Here is a 14348-nt window from a genome sequence, read left to right on the forward strand (position 1 = left end):
GAGACAAAGCGGTAGATCCCCTGAGTTAGGACAAATGGAACCTCACTCAGTAATTTTGGTCAGGATCAGGCCAATGATCCAATATACAGCAATATTCGTAAAGAAGTAGTTGGGTTAAATGCGGTCCCCATGGAGGGGAGAGTCAAGGGCCCAGGGCCATATTATGTGATTAAGGGTGATCTGCTATACAGAGTAGTCCAGGTCCAAGAACAAGTCATAGAACAACTCTTGGTCCCACAGAAGCATCAGAGAGGTGTGATGGATCTGGCCCACAGCCATCTGTTTGGGGGCCATCTAGGGGTAAATAAGACCCTTGATCAGATTCTGCAGAGGTTTTTGTGGACCGGCATTTATGTGGCTGTCTGGCGATATTGTACCTCCTGTCCAGAATGTCAGTTACAGGGGCCCCGAGAACACCTAAGGGCCCCTTTGGTACCTCTACCAATTATTGAAATCCCATTCAAGCGAATAGCTATGGATCTAGTAGGGACACTGGAGAAGTCAGCCTGGGGTCATCAGGTCAGGTCATTACCCTTGTCACGGACCATGCCCTTCTGCAGTGGATGCACCAAAATAAAGACAAAAATGCCAGAGTGATGAGTTGGTTCCTGTACATTCTGGTAGTACTAGATTGTGCCACCCGATATCCCGAGGCCATACCCCTACGGAACACCATGTCCAAGACCATAGCCAAAGAATTAGTCTGGATTTTTTCCAAATTAGGGATACCTAAAGAGATCCTGATGGACCAAGGGACCCCCTTTGTGTCTAAGTTAATGAAGGACCTATGTACAATGCTCCTCAGGACGTCAGACTATCATCCCCAGACTGATGGTCTTGTCGAACGCTTCAATAGAACATTGAAGAACATGCTACAGAAAGTGGTTAATCGTGACGGGAAAGACTGGGATGCCCTGCTGCCTTACTTGCTGTTTGCTGTATGGGAGGTTCCCCAAGCTTCCACTGGATTCTCCCCATTCGAACTGTTATATGGTCGCCACCCCAGGGGCATATTGGACATGGCCAGATTGGGCTGGGAAGAACAGCTGAACACCGGGAGAAACATCCCGGTGAACATGTATTGCAAATGAAAGATAGGATAGCCCAAGTCGCCCCCCTTGTGCGCAAACACCTGGAGAAGGCCCAAGGGGCCCAATGGACATACTACAATCGCCAAGCAATGACCCGGAAGTTCCAGGTGGGAGACCGGGTAATGGTGCTCATACCCACGGCAGAGAGCAAGCTCCTGGGCACATGAGATAATAGAAGCCATAGGAGAAATCGACTATAAGGTCCGACAGCTGGGTCGCCGGAAGCTGGAGCAGATCTACCACATAAACCTGCTGAAACCATGGCAGGATAGAGAAGCGCATGTGGTTGCACTAGGGGCACCATCCCCTAAAAGCAACTAGCCCGATCAAGTGGGAATATCCCCAGAGTTGACTCCGGAGCAACGATCTGAAGTGATCAGCCTGATTAAAAGCAACCAGGATGTGTTCTCAGAAAAGCCAGGCAGGACTACTGAGGTTCACCATCACATTCTCACAGAGCCTGGAGTGAAGGTGAACGTCAAGCCATACCAGATCCCGGAGGCCAAAAGAGAGGAGATCAGGACAGAGGTCAGGAAATGCTGGCCTGAGAAGTCATTGAAGAATCTCATTGCCAATGTTCAAGTCCAGTGGTTTTAGTGCCTAAGCCGGATGGCAGCGTGAGGTTCTGCAACAACTTCCGAAAGCTGAATGAGGTGTCCAAGTTTGATGCGTACCCTATAACCCGGATAGATGAGCTAATTGACAGATTGGGAAAAGCACAGTTTATATCTACCCTTGACCTGACCAAGGGCTATTGGCAGATCCCCCTGGCCAAGGCTGACAAAGAGAAGATGGCCTTTGCAACCCCAAAGGGACTATATCAGTACACCATCCTCCCCTTTGGGTTGCATGGAGCGCCCACTACTTTCCAAAGGCTCATGGACAAACTGTTGCGACCACATGGCAAGTACGCAGCAGCCTAGCTTGACGATGTTATCATATATAGCCCCAACTGGGAGACACACTTGGAGAAGGTGGAGGCAGCTGGATACCCTGAGGAAGGCGGGGCTGACGACAAACCCCTCCAAGTGTTCGCTCGGGCTAGCTAAAGCCAAATACCTCAGGTATATAGTGGGGAGGGGCGTGGTGAGTCCCCAACTCAACAAGTTAGAAGCTATATAGAAGTGGCCCCGACCACTCCGAAAAAAACAGGTCAGGGCATTCCTGGGACTAGTGACTATAGACGGTTCATTCTCCCAGTTTGCCACCAGGACATGCCCATTAATGGACCTAGCGAAAGCTCGGGGCCCAGACATAGTAAGATGGACGACCGCGGCTGAAGACGCTTTTTCAGATCTACAGACAGCCCTCTGCACTGACCCCATACTCGTGGCCACAGACTGCGGGAAGGAGTTTATCCTACAAACCAATGCCTCTGATGTAGGGTTGGGGGCGGTACTTTCACAATTGGTTGGGGATGATGAACACCCTGTCCTCTTCCTCAGTAGGAAGCTTCTGCCTAGGGAATGGAAATACGCTGTTGTCGAAAAAGAATGCCTGGTGGTAAAATGGGCTGTAGAAAACCTCCGCTACTATCTACGGGGATGGAGGTTTACCCTTGTCACGAACCATGCCCTTCTGCAGTGGATACACCAAAATAAAGACAAAAATGCCAGCGAGACAAGATGGTTCCTGTCGCTTCAACTCTTCCACTTCAGAGTACAGCATAGGTCTGGAATCCAACATGGCAATGCGGATGGCCTGTCGAGAGTGCACTGTTTGCCAACTCAAGTAGCCCAACCTCATAGTGTTGAGCGGGCGGGGGGAAGGATAAGTGGTAAACCCAGGACAAACAGCTACAAAAGGGGGGTAGTAATTAGTCCCAGAGGATTAAAAGGCCCCTCCCTATCCACTGAGGAGAGAGAACCATGGGGCAATAAGGTTCAGCTGGAAAAGGGGTTGCTAGGGAACCAATTAGGTTCAGCTGACTCCAACTACTTGGGACCTCCCTGGGTGGTAGGAGGGGGAGAGTGAGGGAGTGAGAGGAGCAGGGAAGTTGCCAGTAGGCTGTTTGCAGCAAGACACTAGACCTTCCCAGTAGGGAGGCTGCACTCGCTCCCCAGAAGGGAAGGAAAACGAGCACAAGGGACTGACTGAGGAGAGGAGTTAGCAGGACCCTGTGCCACCTATAAGGATTTGCCTTGCCTCAAACATGAGTTTCCAAGGCTAAAAAGGCGAACAAGGTATTTTGCCACAGCAGAGAGACTTGCTATCCTGCCCGGAGAAGGGGTCTTAGAAGAAAGTGAGGGGTAAAGACTCATTCCAGAGTGATGTGCTGGTAACCTCTCCTCCCTAGGTAATTGACCTGTTGGGTATATGGATTGTAGTTTATGGAAATGTTCTAGCTGGGTTGAGAATTAGATAGTTGTTAGGAGTTTATATATATTTTTCAGGAAGAGAGATGTAGAAATATGTTTATCAAAGATTATAATTTAGAGCGGCTCCCTTATAAGGGAGAGTATTATGAATATAGGAATTTTGAGATGTGCCCTGGAAGCAGGGGGTTGAACCAAAGGAAACTATGTATAGCAGTTCACCATGTATGCTCTCTAGTTCTGTAAATTTTACTCCTCCTTATTCCCTGGTTAGTTGTTTAATGAACCTCAAGATCATTACAACTACCTTACGCCACTTACCTAGCCAGTCGTTCACTTCCAGAATCTTTTGCCTTCTGTTTCCCTTTGCTCACAAAACAGGAAGGATCTCTGAGATCACTTTGATATTCTTCTTCTTCAGTGTCATTCCAGGTTCCCTCATGTCATCAATTATTTGTGAGATATCCTGTGACAGTGTTGTTAGTTCCAATACGCACCATCACCAGTGGATCCTTGCCTATTGACTCAGAAGCATAGCCAATCTTAGCGTCATGTCTCATGTCTTGGCTCTGGGGAGGCACCTCACTGTCCTATTGTCCATAGGGTTGCTAACCCTCCAGGATTGGCCTGGAGTCTCCCGGAATCAGCATCGATCTCCCCTCAGCAACAGCATGATGAAACAATTCCCATAGACTGGCATAGGAAGAAATTCCTATAAAAATGGACTCTAGAAAGTGAGAACTTTGGGGTCTGATTCTGCAAACCAACTTCCAGGAGCATCAGATGAGCATCTGACAAGGCCCTGCTCCCTCCTCATGTCTAGGCCACCTGGCCAGTGGCTTGGCGTGAGCAACTCTAAGGCTGGTGACTATGATAACAACCTTGCAGAACCTGTGAGTGTGTGTATATGAATGAATGTGTGAATAAATATGAGATTGAATGGAATGTTATAGCTATAACTAACTGCTTACTATGATTCCTTCTGCATTCACAATAAATGTGGCATTTTGCCTTTTCCCCTTTAATAAGATCCTGCTGGTTTTTATTTTATTGGTATAACACATGCAGGCAGATGCCTTCACCGCCACAGAGCCCCATTAACTTCAGTGGGCTTCCACATAGCTGTCTGCCCCGCAGAACCGTTTTTATTGCACATGATGTCTGAAAAATTTCTGAGTATCATGCTGTTGCAGCCTTCAATTTTACTAAGCAGTGGAATGAGAGCGCGTGTGCCTGATTTATATTTATGTCTGTCTTTGCTTTGCTGGAGAGTAGGTAGGAAAGTTTAATCACAGTCATTAGTTATGTCTGCAAAAGATGCTCACTGTCACCATGAATCTAACAGGGCAAAGAAAAATGTCACTGTTTATTTGAAATAAAAATATAATTTGACACATTTAATAAAAATAACAATCAGCCAGCCACAAGACAGTGACAGGAGCATGCCTTTTGCAATTGTTTTGGTGAATGGACAACTTTATAAAACTTCAGCAACTTCCTGGGTACATACTGGGGTGGTAAGCCCGAGCCAGTGCGTGTGGTGCTGTAGCCATACTGCTGTTTTCAGCACACTAACTGAGAAGAGGTAGTGAGTGTACATCCACCCAAAACAGGACTTACCCCGCCCCGCTGCAGTGTAGAAGCACCCTTTGTTTGTAGTCGCGTGTTTATGCCTTCTACTGATGTGTAAGAGGGGTATTTTTAGGATGAATTTTGTACCTTCCCTGAGAGGAAATTGTGGTGCCCAGTGGTTGTGGCCATTGAAGCATCTGAAGGCCCGGGGAATGGTGGTGGTGGTGGTTGTGGTTCTTCATTCTCTCTTGTAATGGCGGGCAGGTGACAAGGCAGGAAGAATCTGTGACAATCAAGGAGTTTAATTTCAACACCTGTGGTTAATTCTTGAGAGGCATGGGTGTCAGCAGATGTCAGTTCTTTTGGATTTGTGTAGTTAAATGCAAGATGAGTGATTACTGTGTCAGCAGACCATGAGTTAAGTACAAACAAGGCCCCTGATCTTGCATGTATAAAAGAATCCTGGTTGGATGACGCTCTTGGGCTGATTTTAGTGCAGTCGATACCATCAGGCAATGGGACCATAGTGCTTCCAGATGGACTTGAGGGAAATTATGGTTCCTCCACTCTGTTGAAGGTTTGGTTGGATTTTATAATGATCTTTTATCCTTCACCATCAATAGGGTGGACCTTCTTCTACAGCTCAGCACTTATTGGTCACTTTTGTTTTGCCTGCAACAGGCATGAGAGCAGCTGGCCAGAGCAATGGTGGTGGAGACTTCAGGACAATTCTGACCAGTAGCTTTATAAAGACTTTTTGAATTCTTATGTTATGGCAATGCTGGAGGAAAGAGGAGGCCCTTTCTCCCCATACCAGTGTCTGCAAAATCCAGTACTGCCAGTCCCAACCATTCACAAATCATGAACCAAGCCTAAGAAAAGCATGAGCTTGACTTACAAATCATGAGTAGCTCTAATTTCAAATTTGGGCGGATTCAAAATTAAATAGATTCCAATTCTAAATCCAGGAATTGGCAAATTGATTTAAACTGATTTCATGCTCCACTCTCCCATCTCCTCCTCCTCCAATGTTGTCTTGGTTTCAAGTAGATTCAGCTTTGATTAATTGCATGTCCATGTTCATTGTACCTCCAAATTTTGTTTCCCTGGATTTTAGGAGACATTCCATGATCTTGCTTGAATGAGAGGGTCTTCTTGGGTAATAATATACTCCTGGGAGAAGAGAAGTAAAACTGAATTTACATAGATGTTATTGGCTTTTCATCATATAAATATACTCAGGGCCAAGCAGCTCAACAGCATTGGGAAATCTTGGGGCTGGTTAGCTTTACACATTTATTGGGTGTTCCCATAGGAGGCTAGTATATGATATGACAGCATATTATCAGAAATATGAATTAAAAATAAATGACTAATTGTTGCAAAGCCCAGTATATAAATACAGCTCTTTGTCTTCAATCTCACATGTAGATACACGTAAACAAAATAACTGCTCTTGCTTGTAAAAAAAAAAAAAAAAAAAAAAACCAACTAATCAACATTCCTGTGCTCAGTTCATTGGTCAGATTCTAAGATCAGCCCAGTCCTTCGTATCTCATTGTATTTACATATTGCAGAAGTCGCTGAACAAATAGGTTTTATACATACACAACACATAGGTGAACCTAGACATAATGAACAAAAGATAATTTCCAGTCTGTCTTCACTGAAGCAATTGTAAAGTAACTATCACCATATTACAGAGGTTCTCAAACTGTGGTCCACAGACCACCAGTGGTCCACGAGCTCCATTCAGGTGGTCCACAGATAGTTCCCTCGAAGGTGCATGTCTGGGCGGCTGCACACAAGACAACAAAGGACTATCCACCTAATTAGTGGAGCTGTGCAGGTGTGGCTCCACTAATTAGGTGCCTGTACCCTGGAGAAGATGCACATGTGAGGTGAGGTGGTGGCCTTGGGAGGAATAAGGAGTAGGTGGGAGGGGGAAGTGGGGTGAGAAGGGGGGGGGGGAATTTGGGACGTGAAGGGCTGCGGCTGCCGGGACAGATGGCCCTCCTTCCCAGCTCCAGCTCTGTGGCTGCTGTGGTGGGGGAGAGACCCTCCCCTCCTTCCCAGTCCCAGTTCAGGGGCTGGTGGGTCAGTGGAGAGAGGGAGACACCCCCCCCCCCTTCCCAGCCCCAGCTCAGAGGCTGCGGTGGCGGGGGAGAAAGGGCACATCCATTGCATTAGAAAGGTAAGACTACTGATATTAAAATATGAGTTGTGTGCTTTTATTTGTAGAACAAAAAATGTTGTTTATTATTAAGTTTTTTTTATATAGCACTTTTATCCAAAGTGCTTTACAACAGTTAGCTAATGGTACAACCAACATTTGGAAAGATCATTAAGTGGTCCGCCAAGACCCTCAGCAATTTTCAAGTGGTCCGTGGAAAAAAAAGTTTGAGAACCACTGCCATGGTATCTATGCACTGCTTCCACTTACAATCCCTTGCATTGAAATATCTCCACGTGCTATACCAGAAGTAATTATTTAGACCCCATGACACTTCTGTGAGATATGTAAAATAGGTGAATAATTTTGCTTCGCCTAGTTTCAGACAGGTTCCTAGGTGCATTGATATTTACATTTTTCATTTTTGGCTTGGTTGTTTTTGGCTTCACCCATAAGCATGCCTTGATACTCCCCTTTAGGAGTGACTCAGATGAGCAGTGGCATGAATAACACAAGCTCACTACCCTGCTTTCTCTGCTTTTTTTTCTCATGTATTTGGATAAATGGCCTGCTGCTGTTGGTTGGTCCAGAGTAGGGGACAAGTTTAACTTCCTTCTATGTGGGAAGTACACATTAAGAACAGAGGACTAGCATCATGTTGAAATATTTTCTCCAGAAGACCCTGTTCAGAAGTTACTATAGTCTCAGGAATGCCTCCTCCTCCCAGGAAGCCTGTCTTTCTCCATGACAGAACCCCAGACCAGCTGAATGCTTGCTACTGGGTCCAGAAATGGATGGAAGTTAGTGTCATGAAGGCAGCAGCCACCCAGGCCCAGAGCCCCAAAGGTTTACACACCCAATTCCCACTGATTTTAATGGGAGTCAGGTACCTAACTACTCCCTTTCACACAAACCCATACATATAGGGTAAGGTCTGTATGTGGCGAATCCCCCCCACTTACTGATCTTAGTGGGCTCTAAATAATTTCTCTTTATTGTTGGGTCCAGGTCATTCCCTCTGTGGTAAAATGCTCTGAGAATGTGCCATCGCCATAGCGATAAGGAGGGAAAAACAGAGGGGAGATATCAAAGGAATTAAGAACCATCTGAAACAAAGGGTGATGCAGCAAGCCAAAGTTACTAAACAGCCACCTCAGGCCTGCTGCTGTCTGTCTCTGCCAAATTTAAGTGGCTAGCTTCCAGAAAGGTGTGCTGGGAAAAAATTCCTACACAAGGGCAACCGTACATTAGGGACTAGTCTATTATAAAGGAAGCTATTCCTTGGAAAGGGGAGGCTGCTGCACGTTGTGTACCACACACTGTATTTTGTGTACCAATCAAGCCGTCTCGAGGAAAGCGCCCCATGAGATTTCTCTCATGCAGTTTATCTTTATTAATCCTATGGGAGATGTAGGGATTTCACCCTGTGGTCACCTCCAGACCTGGATGATCCAAGCAAATCGAGGGGCGGTCAGGGCAGTTGATGTGGAGGCCTTGTGCTACCACAGATCACTTTCGGTTCTTAGTGGGGGCTGTGCTCCATTTGCATGGTAGGAGCAGGATAGGCATATTGAGGATGTGTGTGTTGAGCTCATGGAGATGATCTTGGCTTGGGTGTTCACACACTTATGGCGAATTAGTATAATAACCTCAAGTGTTCAAAAATCAGGAGATTAAAAATAACGTTGGGCTCTTTTTATTGACCTCTTTGCGCCTTTAGGGTGCACGCTGGTCACACTTTCAAGCTTTTCTTGGTAACCACATGGGCTAGAAAATTATTTTAAAAAGGCAGAGACTGCCTTGTAAATCATAGGATTCTGGGAGCTGAGGCTTTAAGAAAAATTCCAAATATCACAAGACTTCCGCTAGACTCATGAGGGTTGGTAATATTATTACTATTTTCCTCCATTGTCATTTAACCATTTTGAAGCTTTTCAAAAATCTTTCCAAATAAGTCAACCCCACCACCCCCTGATTATTTTTTAGGCTTCTTTTCCCCTTGGACTCCACCTAGATTGGGCTGTCTAGCTCTCTGCCTTCTTTTATGCAGTGCTGTCCAGTGACATTAAAAGCACGAACCAGGTAGGAAGAGAGGTAACATGGTGTATTCTAGTGGTTAAAGCATATGAAGGCTTGGAGATTTGGGCTCTAGTCCTTTGTTCTGCCACAGACTTCCTGTGTTACTTTGGGCCAGTCTCTAAAGGTATGTCTACACTCCATGCTTCTTTTGGTGGTGTGTCGTGTCCCTGAGCGCGTAGCCCCGTCTAGCACAGCCAAAAATAGCAGTGTAGCTGGTGAGGCATGGCGTAGGTGAGTAAAGACATGCCCGAAGGGTGCGGCTATGTATGTGAGTACATATCCTATACAGCTCTGTCCAGACCCAAGCCGTACCTCCCTGTCTACACTGCTATTTAGCAGTGCTGTGTCCGGCTGCCTTCCCACTGCTGGAGCCTATCCCCTCAGGGAAAGACTCCAGCAGCAAGGAAAGGCTCAGGCATGACAGAGGCCGTGGAGAAAGTCTCTGCTAGCTCCCTGCTGCTGGAGTCTTTCCCCTCCTCAGGGAATGACCCCAGCAGCAGGGAAAAGCTCTGACAGGGTCTGAAAGTTTCCTCCTGCCTCCCCCTGCCAGCCTTTCCTCCACCACGAAAGGCACCAGCAGTGGGGAGCTGCCTTTCCCCATTACCTGTGTCTTTCACTGACACATGTAATGACATGCCACAGTATGGACACAGTTGGCTTTTTTCTGCCGCATGTATCTATCCGCTGCCAGAAGTGGTCTGAAGTGTAGATGTAGCCTAAGTGCCAGATTTTAAAACTATTTAGGCACCTTGTGGGATTTACTTGAAAGCAATGAGAGTTAAGTGCCTAGGTGCTTTTGAAAATCCCAGTAGGCACCTAAATATCTTTAAAAATCTGGCCTTTAGCCCATTTGTGCCCGAACATCCCCATCTGCAGAATAGGAATAATATCACCTACCTTACACATGTTATGAGGTTTAATTCATTAATGTTTTGAAAGAGCATAGGGAAACTTGTATGGAAGTTGTATTAAATTATTATTAATAAGGGCCAGATCTTACAATCCATACTGAAGAAAACCCTCTGACTTCAATGGTCTGTATTCTGTTCTTAGTTACTTGGTGTAATTGCAGAATAAGTCCACTGATGTCAATTCAGTTATTCTGGATTTATACAGATGTAACAGAGCAGATTTTGGCCCCATGGGAGTTTTGCTTCAGTGAGAACTGCAAGATTGAGTCCAAACTATGGTGCATTGCCACTGCCCCATCATAAATCAAATAAGACATGCATTAAACTGAAACATAGTACTTTTTAAAAAAAGAAAAAGAAGACGCAGGAGGCCTGGTAAAATGACCACAGTGTACTTTATTTAATGATTTTGGTACCTTGTGTTGCAATAAAATAAAAAAAAATCTACAAAATCCAAATATATAAAATTTTCAAGTTTTTCTTTTAAGTTTTACAAGAAAAATCAAGTTGTAACCAAGGAAATTTGTTAGTATGAAGCACTACTTTCAAATTCATTTCATCACAAATTGCAACTTACTTAACAGACCAAAAGAACTATGGTACTGTAGTACATCAAATACTTCACACACTGTGTTCTTTACTATAGCACATGTAACCACTGCCACGTGAGACAGCAGTCTCTAGCCAATAAAGACACTCTTCACAATCTGGACTCTAAAGGAATGTTTGTATACATGGAATCTGAATATATATATTTACAGGAAATTTTTTTTTAAATAACTATTTTGATTCTTCATTTCAAATAAAATACCAAATACATTTGTACAATGTTTACAAGTCAAAGCACAAGTACTGCCATGATTATCATTCAACTCAAGTCACTGTGCTTGTACTGGGGGGAATATCTACACTGTTCCATAAACATAAATGTGATTTTTCATAACTTACTTCTGTAATGGTGGCTAAGGAGTAGAACCACAGTAACACTTATTTAGCACAATCAGTGTATAATGCAACAGTTTACAACAGATAACTGAGAAACTATTGGTCCATTCTGTTCCTTTTGCTATTCATTTGCCAACTGTTACTTTAGTTTTTGTGGTTTAAATGTGTACAAGATAGAGCTAAAGAATACAACTTGAACAGGAAAGAGCACAAATCTTTTAAGGCAAATTAAGCAAATATAAGCAGCTTCTATGGGTTTTTTTTTCTGGATACTTAGCTAACACCCCAACAAAACCTAGAAATAAAGTGCATGCCCTGCAACCGTCAGCAATTATGTTTTGCTAAATGTCTTCTATAAATTGATCAACATGGCTTTGTTTGAACCAGCTTTTTGCAAAATGGAAAGCAAACAAACCCTGCAAATTACAAAGTGCTTCACTTAACATGCTCCAAAACGAAACTGAAGGCAGCTGAGGTAGTTAGATGTAAAATTCATTTACCTAAAATAATCAGAGAACCAAAACTAGGACATAGACAATAAAAAATCCCACTCATTTGGAATTAGTTTTATATCATGCAATGATTGAATGCCAAGCAAGAATGTATATAATTTCTAAATGAATATATATATAATTTCTAGTATGTTAACAGAGTGAGCATGGACTATTCTATTTAAATTTCAAGTATTTGTGTCTATTTTCATGTACATTTTTCACAGGCTTTTTATTGTCTCAGGGAGCCATTTTTTGCGGCTGACATGTAAGATCTTGTCGTCTTCTGGGACTTCAGTTCCTGAATGGCAGAAATATCACAAGCTCATCGGATCTCATGTTATTCTGGTTTCATAAGTGGTTCTTTAAACTATTAAAAGTACCAGTGATAAACATACAGAAACACAAACACTGAGATATTCAGGGGTACTGGACCAGACTGGAAGCTCTCTGTGGCAGGGACCATATTGTCATTTTCAGTGTGTACACTGCCTTGCACAATGGGGCATCTAATCCCTGACTGGGGACTCAAAGTGCTACAGCAATACAAATGATTAATCATATTAAATAATAACCATGTTCAGCTTTGTATGGATTCGTGTGAAACATGCACAGACCTAATTAACAAATGTGGCCTATTCTTCTGATTTGTTATGGAGCCTCACTATACTACTGACTGAACCCCAATAACCCAAAGGGTCATTTATGTAACTAATGTTTCTGCAATGATGCTAGTTCATTACAATGGCAGTTAGCACAAACTTTCAATCCAAATAAAAAATAATTGGGAGAGGAGCCCCAGTTCAGTAAAGCACATAAGCTTAAGTGGAAGTTGAAGGTGCTTGGGATGAGAGTATTCGACCTGCAAGAATATATGTTTTATACTTCTGAGAATGTTGATCATTGACCTTAGCCATAAATTCAGTACATTAAGGTTTAAAGGTAACCTACGCAGGGAGAAAAACATGTTTGTGCCCTTTTTGATGAATAACGAAAACCTGAAAAGTGTCCCCCCCCCCAGGCTAGTTTTTACCTTCAAAATGTTAGGACTACACGGCAAGATTTTCAAAGCGTACCTCCACTTTTGGCTGCCTAACTGGAGGCACCTTGAAAGGCCCTAATTTTCACAATGTGCTGAATCCCCCTACCCCTCTGAAACTCAAGGCTCTTTAAGGTGTTTCAAGTTGGGCTCCCACAAATGGAGGAATCAAAAATCACCAATTGCTTTTGCAAATTTTGGCTCTAAAACTTTCCTGCTGTTGCCAGAAGATTCAGTGGAATCCTTGAGAACCGGAGTGTGATATAGCTTAGCTGTCAAATGAAAGAGTGGAGTGTTGACACGTTCTCTCAGCAGTTTGCCAGGAGTTCTTTCTCAGTTATTCAGGTTTCATTTTCTTGTGATGCTCCACTAAACTCATTATTTTTTTCAGTTCTTCAGCCAATACAGAGAAGTCAAGACTTGATATGTCTAATGTAAAAACAAGCAGAAAAAAAAATCCTTTTTTGGGGTTGTGGGGGAGAAGAAAATTCCTCACCTTTCAAATCACAAAGAAGCAAATGGACACACCTTTAAAACTGACAGATGTCACAAATGGAGAAATCAAGATATTTTTCCCGTCATGAAACAATCCTGAGCATGGGGCTCTGGTTTTATAGTTTTTCTATATCCTCGTCCATATAAGTATGAATTTGCAAAAGAAAAAAAAAGATCAACTGCATCTTTGTAGGCTATATTATGTGATCACTTACCAGGCAGTAGATGTTTTCCAGTTGCTATCACTAAGGTCTAGATGCAAAGACTAGTATCCAGCTTGACATTTTACTATATTAGAGCCTGCCATTCATTAACTAACGTGTTGTAAGCATCCTCTTAAAACAATGCTTCATAATTTCAGTTCCATTCTTTCGCTTTTCACACAGTCATATTAAAGGTTATAGCATGACACTAGGCCACGCCTTAAGGCCCAGAACTCAAAAGTAGCATCTACCCAGCGAAAAAGGGGATCCTTCATTCACCATGGATCCAAACTTTACCAGTGGTAGCCATACTAGAAACATTAAGACAGATAAAGGGTAGAGAAGCTCAGGCACATTCAAACATTTTTACTACTATGTCATTTAACCTTGCTCTGGGCAGATTTAGATGGTGGTAAAAATGCTTGGGTTCTATGGGTTCCACTGTTGCTACCACCAGTGATGCATCACTAGGCCCATTTCTACCAGTGTAGACAAAGAAAAAGAAAGTTTGGTGTCCCGACAGATGGCAGGATGGAAAACTCATTCTTCTAGGGTAGGTCACTGTTCTATACTGTGAGACTAAAATGCTAGGCAAACAAATGGACAGACTCTACTGAGCTAGATAATTCTTTTCAGTGGTTTAGGGCTATTTATGTTTGAGTCTCAGAATTGAAAGTACACAGTGAAAAGTACCTCTCAGCAATTTTTAAAATTACAGATTGAATTCATTGTGCCAAAGCCTCAGCTAGTAAAAACTGGCATAGCTCCATGACATGCCAGTTTACACCAGCTGAGGTATAGTGCATAATATTCACTTTGATGCAACACACTCACGGCACATTACTCCTATGCATACAAAGCTATAAATGTCGTACAAATCCAACTTTCCTTTGTAAATTCAGCGGTCTGGTGTTCAGCTGAGTTTTGGGCATTAAAGTGTCAATGTTGATAGATTAACCCAGTAAAGTAACTGGCTCAGCATCATTCATTGATTAATCAGATGAAGTAATTGTGTATTGACTTAAAAAAACAGT

The 14348-nt window shown here is 43.4% G+C and overlaps 1 protein-coding gene across 2 annotated transcripts in view; it reads right to left on the reverse strand.

Annotated features, from left to right (window-relative positions):
- Positions 1-4099: 4099 nt before the first annotated feature.
- The window catches only part of XKR4 (XK related 4), a 314292-nt gene continuing 304043 nt past the window's right edge, over positions 4100-14348 (reverse strand). Inside the window, exon 4 of one of the 2 annotated variants that reach the window (XR_012157213.1) lies at positions 4100-6151. The gene's annotated coding sequence lies outside the window, so the exon portion shown is untranslated. Of the gene's footprint in view, positions 6152-10559; positions 13046-14348 lie in introns of those variants that run through there. The other variant, XR_012157211.1, reaches the window with a different exon arrangement.

The sequence above is a fragment of the Lepidochelys kempii genome, chromosome 2, assembly GCF_965140265.1.
Source record: "Lepidochelys kempii isolate rLepKem1 chromosome 2, rLepKem1.hap2, whole genome shotgun sequence".
Lineage (NCBI taxonomy): Eukaryota > Metazoa > Chordata > Testudines > Cheloniidae > Lepidochelys > Lepidochelys kempii.